This window comes from Perissodus microlepis, chromosome 7, assembly GCF_051167445.1.
Source record: "Perissodus microlepis isolate ML-2025 ecotype Zambia chromosome 7, ASM5116744v1, whole genome shotgun sequence".
Taxonomy (NCBI): Eukaryota; Metazoa; Chordata; class Actinopteri; order Cichliformes; family Cichlidae; genus Perissodus; species Perissodus microlepis.
The window spans coordinates 4,168,635-4,187,495 of record NC_140467.1 but is presented as its reverse complement, the minus strand read 5'-3'; positions in this window follow the sequence as shown (position 1 = coordinate 4,187,495).

The following is an 18,861-nucleotide window of genomic DNA, read 5'->3' as shown; positions in this document are numbered from 1 at the left end:
TATTACTTTTGTTCCTACTGGATTTAGAATAAACTTTAGATCGGGGAACATTTCCTGATCAGGATGCAATTCTAGGTGGCATCTAGGATGAAAAAGTCAAAATGAGATTTGATGCCCTGCACATTACTGATCACTATTTGTGTGTAAAATAAGTAATGATTAATCAGTGGCAGCTATGTTTTGCAGGACCTGGTCATGTACAGCTGCTACCAGTCTCCTGCCACGTGACACTAGATGTTACACTAAAGGAGAAACAGAAAATTAGTCATAGGGATGTGCAACCTATCTCCAGCTGCGGCTTAGCCCTTGTGGCCTTCTGTCAGGTGACTCAATTATGTCAATTAGCCAGTCTTGGGCTAGGGAAAAATAATCTGGCAGAATTCATAAAACAAAAAACAGTTAGGAGTTTGCACAACAAAATAAGACGTTCAAAACAAATGGAAACAAAGCCATTCAAAACCTTTAAGACACAAAAAGTTAAACCACAATAAGAAATAAAAACATGCAAGTCACAGAGCTCGCCTGGTTGAGGTAGTGGCCCATGTGCTGAAGGCTACAGTCCATATTGCATGCCCTGGGTTTGAGTCTCAGTTTGATACTCAGTTTGAGGCTGCCTCAGACTATTTGCTGTGTCATTTCCCCTGCCTTGCCTATTGTCCTGCCCAGTTATTACCAATAAAAGCAAAAGCCTCATGTTCTAAAAACTCTTCATCTTACAATTCTTTTTCAAGTTTTTCACCATCTTGATGGACAATGAGCCACACAATCAAAGCTATTTATATGTTGTCTCACCTCTAATTTGCAGGTAGAAGACAGCTTCAGAAAATATAGACTATTTTTGCAAAACAGAGGATAAAATGTACAGTAATATGAATAGAATTTTATAAAAAGAAACAAAAAGATTAAAATTAATAATAAAAAACATCAATAATTAAAATGATAAAAGAACAAAGCATTTTGCCCAGCATCCCGGTCATGTTTGCAGTACAAACTAAAGCAAGTGCTTTACCTAGTTATCTTCGCTAAAGTATTTACTTCAAATGAATAGAGTGAAAAACAACAGTGCGTATATGATCGGGTGGTTTACTGAGACACAGTCATACATTATGTGCAGTTTATCTGGTGGCAGAGGGGACTGCAGCCCGAGGCTTCAATTATGGCGCCTCTTATGTTCTCATCTTGTGAGAAAGTATTGCTTTTTGATGGAGAAGGTGGAGGAGTCCTAATGGATAGTCGTCTTCTTGTCATTGAATTTACCCAGAGCTGACCCCTGTGGCCTAGACTGGCACACCCACAGATCTGCTCGGGGATTGTGTTTACAGATGGCTGCTGTCTATCACAGCTAGCGGGTGTAGTGAGTTGATTTCATATTGGAATTGCAACCTTGAGGCCCCGGTCTATGAGTCAGTGTGGAAATGGCGCAGCAATTTGATCACACTCTGCACACGGAGAAGATCACATATACCTTTGTTCTCCATTATACTGGCTGTGCTTCAGTCATCTTTTTATAGCATCATGTATGATTTGCTTGTTCAACAGACCTGAAATTTAACAGTTTAAAAAGCAATTCATAGCCTCTGTTCACTGAAACAGGAAGATACTTTTGGCACATGGGAATGAGAATTCAAAGCAAAAGGTTTTCTGTTTTTAGTAATGTATACACAGAGCATGAAGAAAAAATAAGAAAAAATGACAAGAATGAGAACAGACAACAGAATCGAGTTGATAAAGTCTACTAGAAATGTTTCCATTATAATTTTTGTGATGTTTGGCTTCTTTTTCACCGAGTAAATCACAGTTATGTTAGTATGAGAAGTGCTTTCTACAGCTCTCCCAGCAAAAACTCTAAACTGTTACAGTAGTTAAGTGTTTTTAGGCTTAAAGGTTAAATCCTGACAGCGCAGTCAGACCTGAGTCAGTTCAATATGAGGATCAAGCCTCTATTCTTTCCATCCAACTTCTTCCTCCACTCTGAAATGCAACATTACTCTTCATCCTTTCAGATTTAAAACTATTCATTTACTGTTTGATGCACTTTTCTTCTGCCCAGCCGGACTAATGACACCTGTAAATTATCTCCTCCCTTTTGGTGAACTCTGGAAATCCACAAGTGGCATTCCAAAGGGAAATAAAGGTACCACTCCTGCATGATGAACTCCCCCAGTAAAAGCAAAACCTCCCAAAGAGGATCATCAAACCTTTCATCAGTGATATTGCAATGAAACCTCCACCCTTTGAGTGCTGGCTATAAATTTCCTCTGTGTCCTCCTGTCCCGTTTCTCAGGGGTTTGCAGGAGTGCAGACTGCAAAGTACAAAGTGTCTTTACGGCCTGAAACCTCTTTCCTTTTAAAAGAACCTGAACCAAAGTAACATAAAATATGCAAAATAGTGTAACTGTACTTCTCAGAATGTCACAGTCACTGCTTTATCTCTCCATTAATCCCTCTATTTCTGGTATGTCTTTCCCCTTCCTGTGTATTTTTCTGGTCCCTGTTTTCTCTGTTGTTTTTGTGTGTATGGCATCAGCGCTCTAATCATCTACTGATGTGCAATCAACCTGCACACCTGATGCCCATCCACCAATCAAGCTCTGAGGCACATGCACTCTGTCTTCTCATCTGCTCATCATCACTGTGTTGTGTCATGGCCAACTCTTCTCTTGTCTTTGATGAGTTTTATAGACCTGTGTTGTTATCTGGTTCTCCTTTGTGTTGTGTTCCTGGACCGTGTTTCTATACTCTCCCGTCCAACTCTGCACCACTCAATCAGCCCCACTCTCAGCCAACTTCAGCCTGCCTGCCACTGCCAGCACAATCTCCAGTCAACATCAGCTTAATTAGCATTGAACTGCAAAACTGTAATAAACTCTTCTCACCTCCTGATAGAGCTGAGTCAGAGTCCTATTTTTGCATCCACTGGCCTGTTTTGAATGTTTATAAGTTTAGTATTGGGGCAATTTGGTGTTTGTTTGCTCAAAAAATCTGGAGACTCAGGTAACACACACACACCACTGTGGGGCCCCAAGCACCACAAAATTATTATTGAATAAAATACATTAGTTCTAAAGTAGTTTGTAAGTAAACAAGTGTTATTGCTCCCCCTATTGGTCAATCTGGTTACTCGAAAAAATGGGGAAGATGATCTCTGCGTGGATTCGGTGAGGTGGTAGAACACGGTCTTGCCCTTAAAACACCACTTTATTTCAGACACAAAGTGAAAACTGTGTCACAAAATATGGAAGTTATTTTAATATTTAATATATATTATATTGTTAGACTGTTCATACCTTTTTCTGCTGAGATGATTTGTAAGTCAACGTTTACTGTTGTGAGTTTTAATAATTTTCTCTGTTGTAATGTTATATTATCAGGTTGGCACACATGAGCACACCTTTTCTTACTCTTTCTTGTACTATTTCCTTCCTCTTCTGCCTCTTCAGTCTATGGAACCACAGGATAAAAGATTTTAGAACCGGGCAACAATGATAACCTCTGGGCTCTTGTGCAGCAGCAGATGTTCTCCCCTCATGAAAGTAAAATATTCCAATCATGGACTATTAAAAACAAATCTTTAATTCTATAACACTTAGCCTCATGCATTGTAGTTGTTTCAGGGGTTGCATAAATGTAGACTATCCAGTGAGAACAAAACCTCACTAACAGGGTTGGAAGTGCAATAAAAAAAAAAAGGAATAGACCCTCCCGGCAACAAATGTAAAAGGAAATGCTGTGGAACACCTCCTTTTCTTTCTAAATGTGCAGTCTAGTGCATTCAATGTTAAAGAAGATAAGAAAGAAAGCATTATAGCACCTTTCTTGTCATTCCTTAGGATTTAAACAAACACAACAAAGTGAATTTGAAGGTATGAAGACATATCTCAGCAACTGCTTGTTGCATTAGACTTTGTGTAAGAATTTATCATTCTTTTCTAAGGTTGTTTGTACAAAATTGCATCAATCATTCTAGGGGGTGTGGGGGTGTGGTGTATACTTTTTCTATCAGTATTGGAAGCTGGGAGTTTAAAAAAAAGAAACATGTTCAGAATTGCTAAACTAATGTTGCCCTTCTGAAGTGCTCGACCACCTGATTCAGTTCAATTCAATTTTATTTGTGTCGTGCCAGTTCGCAATAACAGTAGCCTCAAGGTGCTTTGTATCATAAGGTAAAGACTCTACAATGTTAGAAAGAAAGCCCAACAATCACAGGACAAGCAGCAAGCAGGTGGAGACAGTGAGATCTAAAAAACATCCTTTTAACAAGAAGAAACCTTCAGCAGAGCCAGGCTCAGGGAGGGGCAGGCATCCGTGTGAATGGTTGGGGGTGAGGGCAACAGAGCAGCAGAGAGAGGCAGGACCAAAACACACACTATGGGAGAAAGAGCCAGCGTTTAATAATCACTAATGATTAAATGCAGTAGCTTTTCATCGCTGTCTGCAGCTATATTTCAGATTCATATGGGTTGCTTCTCAAGTGTTTCTTTCAGACTTGTGAGAGATTTCTGAAAAACTAGAAGCCCTGATGTGTGTCTCTTTTATAATCATCATGATAATGGATGTCTAACCTCGGGAATGTTCCTTCAGAGCCTGCGGCCACTTTACTGTATGTACAAGTGGATGCTGAGCACACCACACTGACTCTGAGCATCCACCGTCCTTACACAACCTCTTTTCACCACTAGAGGATATTCTTAGTCATGTTACCTGAAGCAGAATCCCAGGCATGCAAACATACAGCCCACACTTTCACACAAAGCTTAGCACCATTTCATTTAAAGGGGAAAAAAGAAGAAGGTTTTATGCCAGTGTTAAAAACAGATTTATAGCTGGAGACTGAACCCACACATTTTGAGATGCATATGACAATTAAATTTATTATAGACTGAGACATGTATCAGAGCAGAAAAGCTCTGTTATATCCAGACGACTATTGATTAAAAAAAGTCTTGAAATTATTTAAATTAATTCATTTATGAGTCACTTTTACCTGCAGACACCTTTTTAAACAAAGCTGTCATGAACTGAACGAAGGACAGGTGCTGAATAAATCACAATTAAAGTTCAGCCAATGCAGAGACATATTACAGGAAGTTACGTAACCCATAAATAATGTATTTGACTGGCCATGTGAGTAATTTTAGACGATATAAATCCAGCTGTGGGTCATAGAAAGTATTTTAGACATGCAGAGCAGGACTCTTTAAAATATATTTTAGAGTATTTGTATTAATAGATTCATCTAAAAAAATCAGGTGAAGTTCTGGCATCAGATTTTCACCTTGATTAGATAAAACTTTATTAATCCTTCGGGTGGGTTCCTCCGGGAAATTCAGTAAAAAAAAAATTACCTATTACCAGTAATAAAACTACCTGATTATATGCAGTATTTATTCTCAGAAAAGAAAGTCATGAAGCTATTTTTGCAGTTTCAACCTTCTTAAGGCAGGAAAATGTTTTGATAAAGCACTGGAATTAAGTGGTAGCTAAAATCCCTAAATTTCCAGACATCAGTGTCCTGGATGACACATACAAACATGTCTGGCAACCTGAACAATCCATTATGTTATTTTCTAGATGGTTGTTTTGAAGATAACGGGATACTGAACTTAAAGAAGTGACTCAACTGAAAATTAACCTTGTTTGCTGCTGGAGGTTCAGCTGTTTTCATCATGTCTCTTTTAGAATTCTTCTTTGGATAAATGCTACTTAGGATATTTTGTGTCATAATGACTACTAAACATTATGACATAATGCCAATTTTTCTGGGAGGACAGTTGATTAAGTACGACCGTTTGCCATTGGCTTTTTTTTTTCAGTCCGCTTGCTTTCAGAAAAGTGACTTTGGTCTCTGAACATGTTTGGCTCAGTTGACAAATGTGTACAGCAGGGCGCCAGAGGAAATACTTGCCAGGAAACTCAGAAAGCATAATTTATTTAGAGAGTTTACTCGTTGATTAATACAGATCAAAACAATGAGCTGTAGCGAAGTCATTTTCCTCCTTTTAATTATCATGGGATGTGATTGGGGCAACAGGAAAATGAGTACGCTATATGCTTCAGATGTAGCCTGAATTTACAGTCTGCTTGCAACGGGAAGGGGACTGAAATATGTTTTCAGTGTAACGGAAAACTAATGATAAGAAGTAACACAGTGGTAATTATTGGCTTTCGCTACTAAGTAATTAAATAATATTGTGGGGGTAAAAGCCCTCTGCAATAGTAACGTCCTTAGAAGAACAAGTGATAGCCTAGTCTCTGGTTTCTGTAGATAGGGACTCTCAGTGCATTTTGTTGACAATTATTTAGTGTAAAATGAAAAAAAGTCACTTCTGATGACCACAGGGTTCCTCGTATTCACTGGCCACTGCCAGCTGCTAGCTGTGAATGTTTTGGGAGAATATTGGTGAAGGTTAAATGTTTCACTTTTATGGTGAGGAACATGTGGCACCCAGTTTGATCAGTCATTTCAGTTGTATATGTCCTCTTTGTATCTTTAACTGTTAAACAAAAATAAGGGCATCCATGGAAAGAAGCAAATAAACTCTGTCTCAGGCGTCAACACAGGATCACGGGATTCATTTTTATTTTAAAGAGGGAAACCATGGAAACAGCCCGTGATGAGCGATAGTTATTCGCGTGTGGCTGTGTACACAGTGCATGACGGCATATGTGTTTGTTTACAGTGCAGCTGCATATGTATTTGCCAGACTGGGCTAGCTCACAAGCAGATTGCAGCATTAAGTATTATAATAAATGTGCAGCGATATCTCATTAAAATAGATCACGCAAGTGCAAACTGATAACTGAGCTGCTTCCAAAGAGACAATAGTCACACTCATTCGGTCCTGGCTTATATTAAAAAAAAAGAGAGAAAAAAAGAAAATGCCCAGCTGGAAGAAGAAAGTATTACTGATGAAAACCATTATCTGTTTAATTAGCTGTCCTTGTACTGACAAAGATATTTGCTGCTTTTCATGTGTGAGGTTTTGTAGATTATCATCAAATAAATCAATTAAAAGATTTATTTTAGAGAACTGCAGTTTTTCATGTTCTTGATTTAAACCGTTGGGTTGACTTGAAACCATTTACAGATGGCGACTAGTGTCAGATTGAGGCAGAGCCCCAGCGGAGCAGCGAGTGTGTGGTATGTGATTTGTAACACACACACCACAGTGAGACAGTTTGGAGGGAAATAGAAGGAAATTAGACCCAGCAGAGATGGTCATAGACGAAAGTGATATGGAGAGAAAAGATGGAGAGTTTATGGGTTATATAGAGAGAAAGAGACAAAGTGAGTCTTTAGTCCTCTTCTGCTACGTGAAAACCCACCTCTATTAGAAACTTTTTGGAACAATACACCGAGCTGAGGCTGCTTCTCCCCTGAGAATTGCAGACTCATAAAAATGTCACACTAAAACTGAACAAAACAGGCTGTTTCCCCTGAAAGGCTTGTGTTTCAATGACAGTTGTAAGATGTGAAACAGGAGGAGGCAGCACCGGTAGATGACACTTAGAGAAAATAATGGGTTGCACATGCAGGCAGTAGGCTCATCCCTCTAAATACTCCCTGTGTCAACCAGTTTGAATCATCAGCGGGCGACCATGTTTGACATCCCAGGAGAGCGTTTGTGGGTCACCACTCTGTGCGCTGCTTCATCGGGAGGGATTGTTTGTACTGAGAGAGAAAATAGAGGAAGCGCAGTGGGAAAGATTCCCGGGTAGTTCAAGGTTAAAGTGAAACTCATCTACTGGCAGCGTGCATATATGGGAAAACCGAAAGTGTAGGTGTCAGCGCTGAGATAGAAATGTGACCGACTAAGGAATTTGAGTGTTGACACTGTAATCATTAACAGGAGAAAAATAATCCCTCTCAGTCACTTTACACTTTAATAATGGTTTTACTTTCACAATGAGATGGTACTACACTGAATCATGAATAGAGGCCCTTAATATAGGGCCCATATTTAGACTTTGGATACAGTGTCAACATTTCACCATACCAACTTATCTATCTAACTTTAGCAAAGAAGCTGCTGTATTCATTGCTTATATCAGAAGGGTAACAAAAGTCTACATTTGCTCTGCTACATTTTGGAAACTCATATTCTGTGGAGGACTGGCGGGGGAAGATGTTTGCTTTATTTCAGGGAGAAGCCTTTCTTCTCAGCTTGCCGTGACTCAGGGATTGTCTTAAGCACATACCCCGCATGCCACACAATCTGTTATAAGCATTTGCATTATGTTCACAGGTTGACTTTGACCTTAGTTCGCTGTACAAGACAATATTTCTTCTTTATGCTGATTTAGTACAGCAATAAGATTCTTTGGAGCTGAAAGATATGTAGATGTAATTCTTCCATGATGACCACAAACTCCCATCCTGAACATTTAACTGAATAAATAATGGAGTCTTTTCTGCATGTGTCACTGTCTTATCTATTATTGATTGCTCAGATGACCAAGCACAGAAAAGTCATTTATAAGTGATAGGTTTATATAATTTCAAGTCTGTTGCTATGTACTGAAGTTATTACCTCAATAGTCTGGTTATAACTCTGTGAGCGCCATTACTTTCCATCCAGCACAGATCCCTGATAAATGAAAAGGTGGATTCCCTATTTCTTTTGATATCACATCATTGGGCACTAATAACTCCCATCCAATTACAGTGGGTCACACTCATCATCCATTCTGAGAGAGTTTGCCCATTAATCATACCTTGGAGTAGCAACATTGTGGGTTTTAACTTGGTTGTGAAAAAAACTGTCCAGCTTGCCTCAGAGATATTTGAGCGTGCATTGAAGTCTGCCTAACCAGGCTACATGTGTTTTTTGGACTTTGATAAGGCTTTTGACCCCATCCCTGTGGGCACTGTTTTGGGGTATCTGGCCTGTTGCTATGCGTGATTCGGTCCCTGTACAACTGTTGGTTGGTTGGTGGGATTTTGGGTCAGTTGGTTCTATTACACTGCTCTTCACTGTGGAACCAAATCTAAAATTCTAATAACTTAAAGTCAGAGATCCTAAGGTCTTTAAAAATAAAAGTACCAGAAAATTGTCAATTGCTATTTAACACTTGATCACACTCACACAAATTATGATTACCTTGTCAATTACAAAAATGTAGAATAGATGTAATAAATATACTTTAGGTTCAAGGTTCAAGGTTCTTTATTCGTCACATGCATAGTTATACGACTTGTGCAAAAAGGAGACAAAGAACATTATATATAATATATACATTAGGTGAATGTGCAGTAGTAGCATGTATGCAGCAAGCAGGTGAATTCTGTACATTAAGTGAATTAAATAAGAATAGACAATCTGACTATTTTACAGAACAGACAATATGAACATATTTAAAATTAAAGGAATTTGAAATGTACATTGTGCCGGTCGGTTTAGAGTGTCTGGAAGCGAGTCCTGTCTCAGTCACTCATGGATGATGTGAGAGGGCGGGTGTGTGTGTGTGTGCGTGTGCGTATGTGTGTGTTGGGGGCGGTGGTTAGGGCCCAGATGGCTTGGGGATAGAAGCTCCTCTTGAGTCTCTCTGTCCTTGCCTGGATGATGTGGAACCTTCTACCAGATTGCAGAAGTTGGAACACTTTGTTGCCAGGATGGACTTCCTCAGCTGTCGTAGGTGGTACAGGCGCTGCCTAGCCTTTTTGGTCTGGACCTGAATGTGGTCAGACCATGTCAGGTCTGAGGAGATGTGGACACCGAGATACTTGAAGGACAGCAGCCTCTCCACTGGAGCTCCGTTGATGATAATGGGCTTGTAGTCTCTGTGCTGACTCCTTCTGAAGTCCACCACCAGCTCCTTGGTCTTTATTCTGCCTGTTTATGAACTTACAAAATAAAGCTGGTTTTGCCTTAAATAAATCTTGCAACAAAGGATTGAAACCATAACCATCTTTAGGAAATTATTAGCTGAAGTCATAATCTAAGTGGACTTATAGTCTACTATATCAGACTTTCTGAGTCACCTGCTGCTTGCTATTGTATTCCAAGGTACTTCCACATTTGGCTTCCATTTCCAGACCCAGAAGCTATGCCAGTCTTTTATATATAGTGTATGGATGACAACAGTGTGACTGAGGAATGACATTAAAAGTGCATAATAGTGAAATGAATCATTAAAAGCAAACATAAAAGATGCAATGTAAATGCTTTGTGAGGAGAACTGCAGAGCTGAGTCATAATTCTCTGTGTGTTTACCACCATGAGCTTTAGCTTTCGCTTACCAAGTGTAATGTGATTAACTCTAAATATAGAAATATTGATTATAAGTGTGTAGCAAGCTAATTTGTTTTTGGCAAGTTAATAATTCCAGTTAGTCAATATTTCCCCAATTAACTTCTCTAGTGTGGTGAGGAATAATGGCACCTTGCACACAGCACCCTGTAATCACCTATTGTGATGCATGTTTATATATGTATACTCACACAGAGCAAATAGGCTACATAAAATCAACCCTAGCCTTGCTTTTTTTTTTCTTCTTCTCCACTTTAGGATTAGCACCTGGGTCCCATTAGACCACTTAAACACTACTGAGACACATGTAGACATACAACCTGAATACATAAATTGCTGTACATGAAGAAATATCTTCTGCATGCTCCCGCTCTGCACCTGTTTTATGGGTTAAAAGTGTTCTCACTGCATTTCTCCCAGAGCATAAAACACATTAGAGTCCTAAAGACCATTTTTATTGCTAATAAGGCTATAATAGGGTTTTAAAGCAACAAAGGCAACACACAAGCATTGTTATTAATCCTTTTGTTGAGATACTAAAATTTAATCTTATCAATTACAAATATGTAAATATGTTGTTATATCTATATGATCTGTTTCTCTCTCTATATAGATAAATGTATATAGTCTAAAGAGCTTGGAAAGAAAAGCGTCTGGACTTCTTTAGGTTGCCAAGGTGTGAAAATGGGTGTGGGTCACAATCAGCCAGGGTTTCAGGTGAGCTCATTGTGAAACCTGGCCCCACCCTATCATGTGATTTCCTGAGGTCAGATGGCCCAGGATGTGAGTGGGTGTTAAGGCGTCTGGGAAGGGATCTCAAAACTGGATTATAGATGGCAGACAGTTGGTGTAGTAAACCACCGCCTCTGTTCAAAGATGGTCGCTCACAGTGGACATAGATGGCTTCTTTCACTCCTCTTTCAAACCATCTGTCCTCTCTGTCCAAAATGTGAACATTGGCATCCTCAAAGAGTGACCTTTGACCTTTAGATGCAGATGGACTGCTGAGTCTTGTCCCATGGAGGTGGCTCTTCTATGTTGTGCCATGCGCTTGTGAAGTGGCTGTTTGGTCTCTCCGATGTAGAGGTCTGGGCATTCCTCGCTACACTGTACAGCATACACCACGTTGTTAAGTCTGTGTTTTGGAGTTTTATCTTTTGGGTGAACCAGTTTCTAGATAGATGTGTATATTTGCCACATACTAAATAAAATGACTACAAAGGCAAACAGAGGAAATGATTTTGTGCCTTTTAAAAACCTCATGTTTTTAGATAATGAAATAATAATAAAATAATAAGATATTTTAGATATTGTAGAATTTGATTGATTTTGCACTCACAGCATTTAGACCTGAATGCAGAAGTATGTTCTTCTGTCTTAACTACCATTACTACAAAAGCCACACAGTTTGTATCATTATCGGTTTGAGCTGTTTTTAATTATGAACACCTGCAAAGAAATTTGCACATCAAGATGATCATTTAAATGTGCTTCAATGATTTTTTTCTGGACATTTTTCTTTTTAAGTTTTGCCACCATCTCAGTATAATGGAGGTAAACACAAGAACATGTGCCGCAATAATGCACGATCTGATATTGTCGTGTTGGTGTTGTTCCCAGATCATCATACTAAATGTTGTTCCAGGATCAACATTGCAAGTGACCAATCAGAATGTTGTGACGTCATACTTTTGCGACTTTGGGAAAAACCGCTGTAAAACAAAAAACTGTACTTAAGCTGCGAGAAACCGCCTCTGTCCGCCGATCAACGGACCCTGACCCTAACCCTTTAATAAACGGTAAGCAGAACTGATATTGTCCTTGCAACATTGGAATTTCATAAATGCACGAATGGCTTGGTGCGCAAAAGAATAACGTCACAACAATGTGATTGGTCACTTGCAATGTTGAACCTGGAACAACATTTTCATGATGATCTGGGAACAACACCAACATGACGATATCAGATCATCCTCGCAATAATACAATAATGGTTCATCCTTTTTGTGTTGCAATATGTGCCATTCGTGACACTCAGAGTACTTAATCTGCTTTACTGCAGTCCTCTTTTGCTTTTTAAAACTGAAGTCTACAGCCATTAACATGGCAATTTAATGTTGTTTGTAAACTGATGATTTATTTGCGTGCACGCTTATTTTTGTTTTTCATTACATGAAACCTGTGCATGTGTCCTTGATTGTCCAGCTGCAGACATTGCATACGTTCTATCTTTCTGTAATAAAAAAAATAGGTCACGTATTTCAAATTTTAAATATTCACAACAAGGTTGGCAGATTGGGATTTAAGAGGTGAAGTATCCAAGGATATTTAGTCCCCAGGCTTAAGAAGGAAAATAATCAGACATAATATAAACTGATAAAATGTTGCAGATAAAATGTTTGTCCTTGAGCATGTAGAATGTCTGTGGACTCCATCTGGCTTATTTAAGAAAGAGCCCAGATTTGCCCAAGATTCAGAGAAAGAGTTTGATGGGGCCATACCGTTGTTCTTTTTTCTCTGTTTAAGTCCATGACTATCAGAAGATCTCAGTTATTCTATTCACAAAGTGCTTTAAATTGGCTCTATATATATTAAGGCGTATATATATAAGCTTTAATATATATTAAAGCTTAGAGGAATATTTTCAATTTTTCACTTTCTTGCCAATAAGTCAAGAGATATCACTTTCATGTCTGTGTTGCTTCTTTTAGGAGGTAACTGTTGGTGGTAAGCTTGGCCTAGCATGAAAACTAGAAGTGGATATGAACAGCTAGCTAAGAAAATCCACCCAGTACCTCTAAAGCAGGTGTGCACTGATGGTTTGACACTCTATAAGCTCTCACATTGACCATGCAAATCTCACATCAAATGGTAAGAAGCCTCAAAGGCTCTCCTTTATAGAATATGTTGCATAGGTCATAAATTGCCCTTTTTTATTAGCATAGAAAATAAAGTTTGAACATCTTTCATGTAAATAGAGAAGCCTGTTAAATTGCGCCACTTTTTTCACCAAACCATAAAAATGTTCATGTAAAATACTAAAATCAGTTAAAAATTAGAACTTCCACGTAAGCACTGTTAGTATTTTGTAAGTAGTGGTTACTTCCAGAGTATTTTAAAAGAACGGATGCACAGATTACACATGTTTTTCCTCCATTAATGTATTTAATAAATAAATTATATACTCCCCTTTCCTTTAAAAATTGCCATTTGTTAATTGTTTTTAATTTTTATGTACTGAAAATCTTGACTTAAAGTCAGAAGAATTAAATAGCAAATGTTACAAAATTACATGATAAGTCATGGACTATTACTAAACACTTACAAGTTTGATTAGTGGGACACAGGAATATGCTGTTGCTGTATTCCATTTATGAATTGACTAGAAACACGAATCACTCAAGTTTCTCTATAATGAAAATGTAATAGCAGTTGTATTAGTTGTATTTATGTAGGTTACAGTTTCAAGTATTTGAGGTATACAGTAAGAGGAAATGCAAACGAGTATACAAAGTAGCACCACTACAAAAGTGGAAAATGGCTTTTAAACAATGAATAAAATTCTTCCTTATGAACTTTTTAAATGCATTCTTCATAACTGAATCCATAATCTGCAAATGTCCCTTTTCTTGTCCCCTAGCTCTCAAACACCAGTGCTCTGCGCACATGTTGTAGCTCTTTTGAGGACTTTGGGTCACTATATGCATATCTTTTTCTTTTTGCTTTTACTTTATTTGCATCTGAAATGTAATCAAGACGCCCTGTGAAAATCGGATCCATGGGCTTTACACAATAACCTCTCACCAAGAGGTTGGGGTCAAGATTGTACTGCCACTTTTAAAAAACCCAAGTCAATGAGACCAATATAGCTAGACAAAAATGAACATGAATAGATGTTACGGATGTGAAATATATATATATATATTTTTTAAGCACTGATGTGTTTCACAGTTGATCCCAAAGCATAGATGTTGATGTGGTGTCTGTCCCTTTGAGTAAATGCAGAGAAAGATGATCTCTCCTCTTCCTCAATAGACAGCCTCCTCTGCCACTTCCTGCTCATCAGCTGTGAAAATCTGTGGGCCTTGTGAATTTGCTTTCCACTGCAATATGCAAGGGCAGATGTGCTGGCAGATGTTGGCACATCAAGGCTTGACAGTATAGCTGTTGAAGACTCATCAATGTTTGAGGGTGTCAGGGTGAATGTTGAAGGTAGGAGTTCTCTCTCTGTTGTGAGCCTTGGAGCATTATGCTATTTGTGATTCCTTTTTTGTTCAGTGTGAATATTTCTGTTGCCTTGTAACATGGCTCTGCTGCCTTTTGTGAATATGTGTTGGATTTTGTCCATGCAGGACAAAAATAAAATGAGAAAAACTGAAGCTCAGATAGCTTCTATACCACATCATGTCATGGTCCGCCCCACCTCAATTTGCTACACAATTTCACTTCGCTTCACCAGAGCATGAACAGGAGCTCAAGTATTTGTTGTTTACAACTATTTGTAGAAGTCTTTCCTCTGAGTTTATTGCAGCTTTCATGCAGAAGCAGTAACTTAAGTGACTTATTTTATGTTATAAGTGATCCCAAACATGGAAGGCCCATTAAAAATAATACGTTATACCTTTATTCATTACAAAAACATACAGTTGTGGTCAGTTTACATACACTCATTATGTGCATGGATGTCACGGTAATTTTAGGGCTTTGAATTATTTCTTCAGGGTAAAAAATATTTATGCTCAAATATATTCATAAACTCACTAATATTTGGTTAAACATTCCTTTGCAAGCTGCACCTTGATAAGATAGTTATGGCATAATTTTGGTTGTATATTCTTGGCAGAACTGATGGAGTTCACTTAAGTTGGTACGTTTCGTGGTATGCACGCAGCTTTTGAACATAGCCTTCAAATTTTCAATAGGGTTGAAGTTTGAGCTTCTGGAAAAGCCAAAGTCTGGAAGAAGACCCAGAATTATGCTGCACACTTGTTGTTGGCCTGTGTGGATTAGAGAAAAGATCTTTAATGATGCATTCTGTGCATCCTGGGAAAACAACAATTCAAAGGCTGAGCCATAAGCACCATCGAGATGTTACTGTGTCGTTAAAGAAAGACAGAGTTTCATGTGTCATATGTCAGAAACACAGAGGACAGTTTTCTTCTTATTAAATGGTTTCTGTGGTTAGTTGGTTAGGGTTATGAGTAGTCACCAACACACAAATGCACACACATGCATGCACACACTAGTGTCAGCATCGCTTCTCCTGGACTACTTAAAGAGGTAGTCACTAAATCAATTAATTAATTAAATTAATGTGCATTTAATTATTAATAAAAACTAGAGTGAGTATTAATAACCTATATATATTAATAGACCCCATTTTTAATCTTTTCTAAGCTGAGTAAATAATCTGGCCTTTTTTGTCTGTTGTCTGTTTTTGTACGAGTATGCCAACATTTTTGCATGCTGCAAATAGAATACTCTATTTACTTATCAGCATCTGATAGCGTACCAGGACAGGCAGCAATGGACTATCAAAAACTGGAAAGATGAAGCTTGTACATATGGATGTTACACAGGGCTGGGTTACTTGAAGAGCCGCTGTGCGCTGGCCCTACAAGCACTCACAGCAGCCCATTTGTTCATTTTCATTACTGACACTGTATTGCCCAAATCAAATCTCTTGATGCAAGCAGCCCCTCCCTTACCTTTGCTGTAGAACAGCTTACTATGGTGAAAAGGCGGAGCTGAAAAGCTAAGAGAGAGAAAAAAGAAACTAAAAATAGATGCAGCAAAATGTGTCATATGTTAGCAGCTGCACCACCAAGAGTAGTTCCAGCAATAACTAGTAACCAGTCCTCACCGTCACAAGAGGCTGCTGTTATCAGGGTTAGCTGTGAGAAAGAGACAGAGGAAGGTGAAATCAACGTGGTAAGAAAATAGATGCAGTGACATAATTAGGAAGGGAGAGATTGAAGGATTCAGGTAAAATGAATGGGTACTTTGACCATGAGCCTCTCTTAAGAAGTAAAGTGTAGCTTATATTGTCACATGTCTAACCCAGCAACAATTGTACACCCATATATATATATATATATATATATATATATATATATATATAGATATATATATATAGATATAGATATATATATATATAGATATATATATCTATGATGGGTCGCTTGGACCAAAATCTAGGGCCAATTTTTTTTGTCCCAGTTCAGCCCTGATGTAACAACACTTTGCACATATATTGATTTGCATATATATTGATTTGCATATATATTGCCATTTTGTCAAATGTCAAGTCCTTAGTGTGGCTAAAATAAACATAAGATACTCTTGGTGTAGAAACATGGTTCTGTCACTTACAACTCTTCACATTTAAGTGTAAGTGTGTTTAAATGTTAATGCTTTGCAACCCAATGTAATTTAGTTTCCAAACCTTCCAAACAGAATGATTTTTGATGCCAAAGTCTTACTAGCAAGTAATAGTTTAAAGTAAAAAATAAGCGAAGAAAAGCACAAACAGAAGTTCAAAACTAAAAGTTCCAAACAGCAAGTGTAGCTGGATGATGAATGTGACTTCACCACCACCACTGTTCCAGCCTCCTAATGTGGACTGTTCAGCTCTTTGAAAAATGGGCTGTTAACTTGTGTTATACAGTATGGCCCAAGGGGTGCACAAACACTTCGTGCATAATTTGGAGACATGAAGGACATCTGACAGAACAGTATTTGATACTTTGAGATATCAAATTGTTGCAAAAAATTAAAAGTGTTCTATGAGGTGGGAAATTGCCTGTTTTGAATGAAGAAAGAACATACACAGCACCTATAGTGAACATCTGTTTGTTGGTGGTATCCATCTTTTCATGTAGGTTTTGGCAAAAAAGTGCATTTCACAAAATGTACCATTTCAGGAAGTTGTTTTTCTTCCACTACCATCAAAAATAAAATGTCAGACTTCTCATCTTAAGAGTAATTGGCAAGCTACATCTTAACACTCTCTCTCTCTCTCTCTCTCTCTCTCTCACACACACACACACACACACACACACACACACACACACACACACACACACACACACACACACACAAACAAACATTTTATTTGAGAAATCTACTTTCATTTGATTCTAACATAAAATTTTATTGTTCATTAGTGACAATTTATAGCCCTAACATATTGAGGAAGCAGTTTGGCAGAGTGGTATAATATAATTATTATTCACATATCATCTATAAAATCTTCAGCCCACTAGCCTGTCAGAAATAAACAGCACCAGCCAAACATGCCTCTTAATTGTACCATGTCTCTTTCCTGAAAAAGCCTCTTCTCCTCTAATGTTAATAACATTACTAATGCTTCCTGGAAGTGAATGGCATCCAGCTCTTGAGTGCTCAGGGATCCCATTAGCTATGTTGTCAGACCCTGAAAACCATGAATGTGAAGAGTTCTCTGCTCTGAGAAAAGAGGGACTGTACAATGTGGTAGCATAGCAACATGTCAATACAGAAATGGAAAACCTCTTTGGAGTTTCTTATTTGTGGTTGGACATAATGTTCAATCCAAGGCTCTCAGGTACCCTCATGACTCTTAGTAATAGTTTTCCATCATGTGATGGTGAGGCGCTCTTGCCTGTCAATTTTTCTCAAACCAGAAATATTAAGAGCACCTTTCAAAAGAACAAAAATAAATATATGTTTACAAACCTACAGTTATGAGCAGGTAGTATCCATATACAGCAGCTCCCTGAGACTACAGTGATTAAAAATAGTAAAACAAAAATTAAAAGTTTTCCATGTTAACCGCAATGTGTTCAAGCAAAAAAAGGAGCTTTAAAACATTACAAAGGCTTATGGAAGCTCATAATGTGAAAACATCAACCTATTTAACTAATTATTAACACATATCAAGTTATCAATATCATAAGAGTAACATTTTCCCTATCAAAAATTGCCTTGATACAGCAGTTGTATTGCCAGGGTTTGATATCCCCATGTTGGTTTTGCTCCTAAATCATCATAACAGTGTTGGTCAGGGATCAACATCACAACTGACCAATGAAGTTGTCTTAACATTCAGTTAGCATTAGCCAGGAAGTTAACTATGCTATTAAAAACTATCACTAGGAAAGCAACATGAGTAAACTAAACCATTTAAACTAGACCATTTATTCACTGATTATTAGTTTTATATATACATAGACATTTTTCCCCCTACATTACAAAGCATTGCAAAACACCAAATGTGCTTTTTCTCCCTTCACACTTGTTCTACAGTCAGCACAGGTTTCAGTTCCTGTGGATTTTTTAAGGAGGGAGCTTTTAACCATATGGACATTCCCTTTATTTTTATTGCACAAAAGAACAAGCGGGAGATGGTATATGGAAAACTGCATTCATGACAGAAAACGCTTCATTATACTCCTAACACAACGTTTTTTTCTCTGGAAACATCTGCACAGACAGCATGTCAACATAAAGCTAGCAGCAAAGAACCCAGATTCATGTTGAAGCTGAGTGTATTCTGACCCGGCCCTGCAGGTGAAGCCTGAACTTCAACAGGTAACAAAGGCAGTAATGAGCAGTCCGCTTTGTAGTGCAG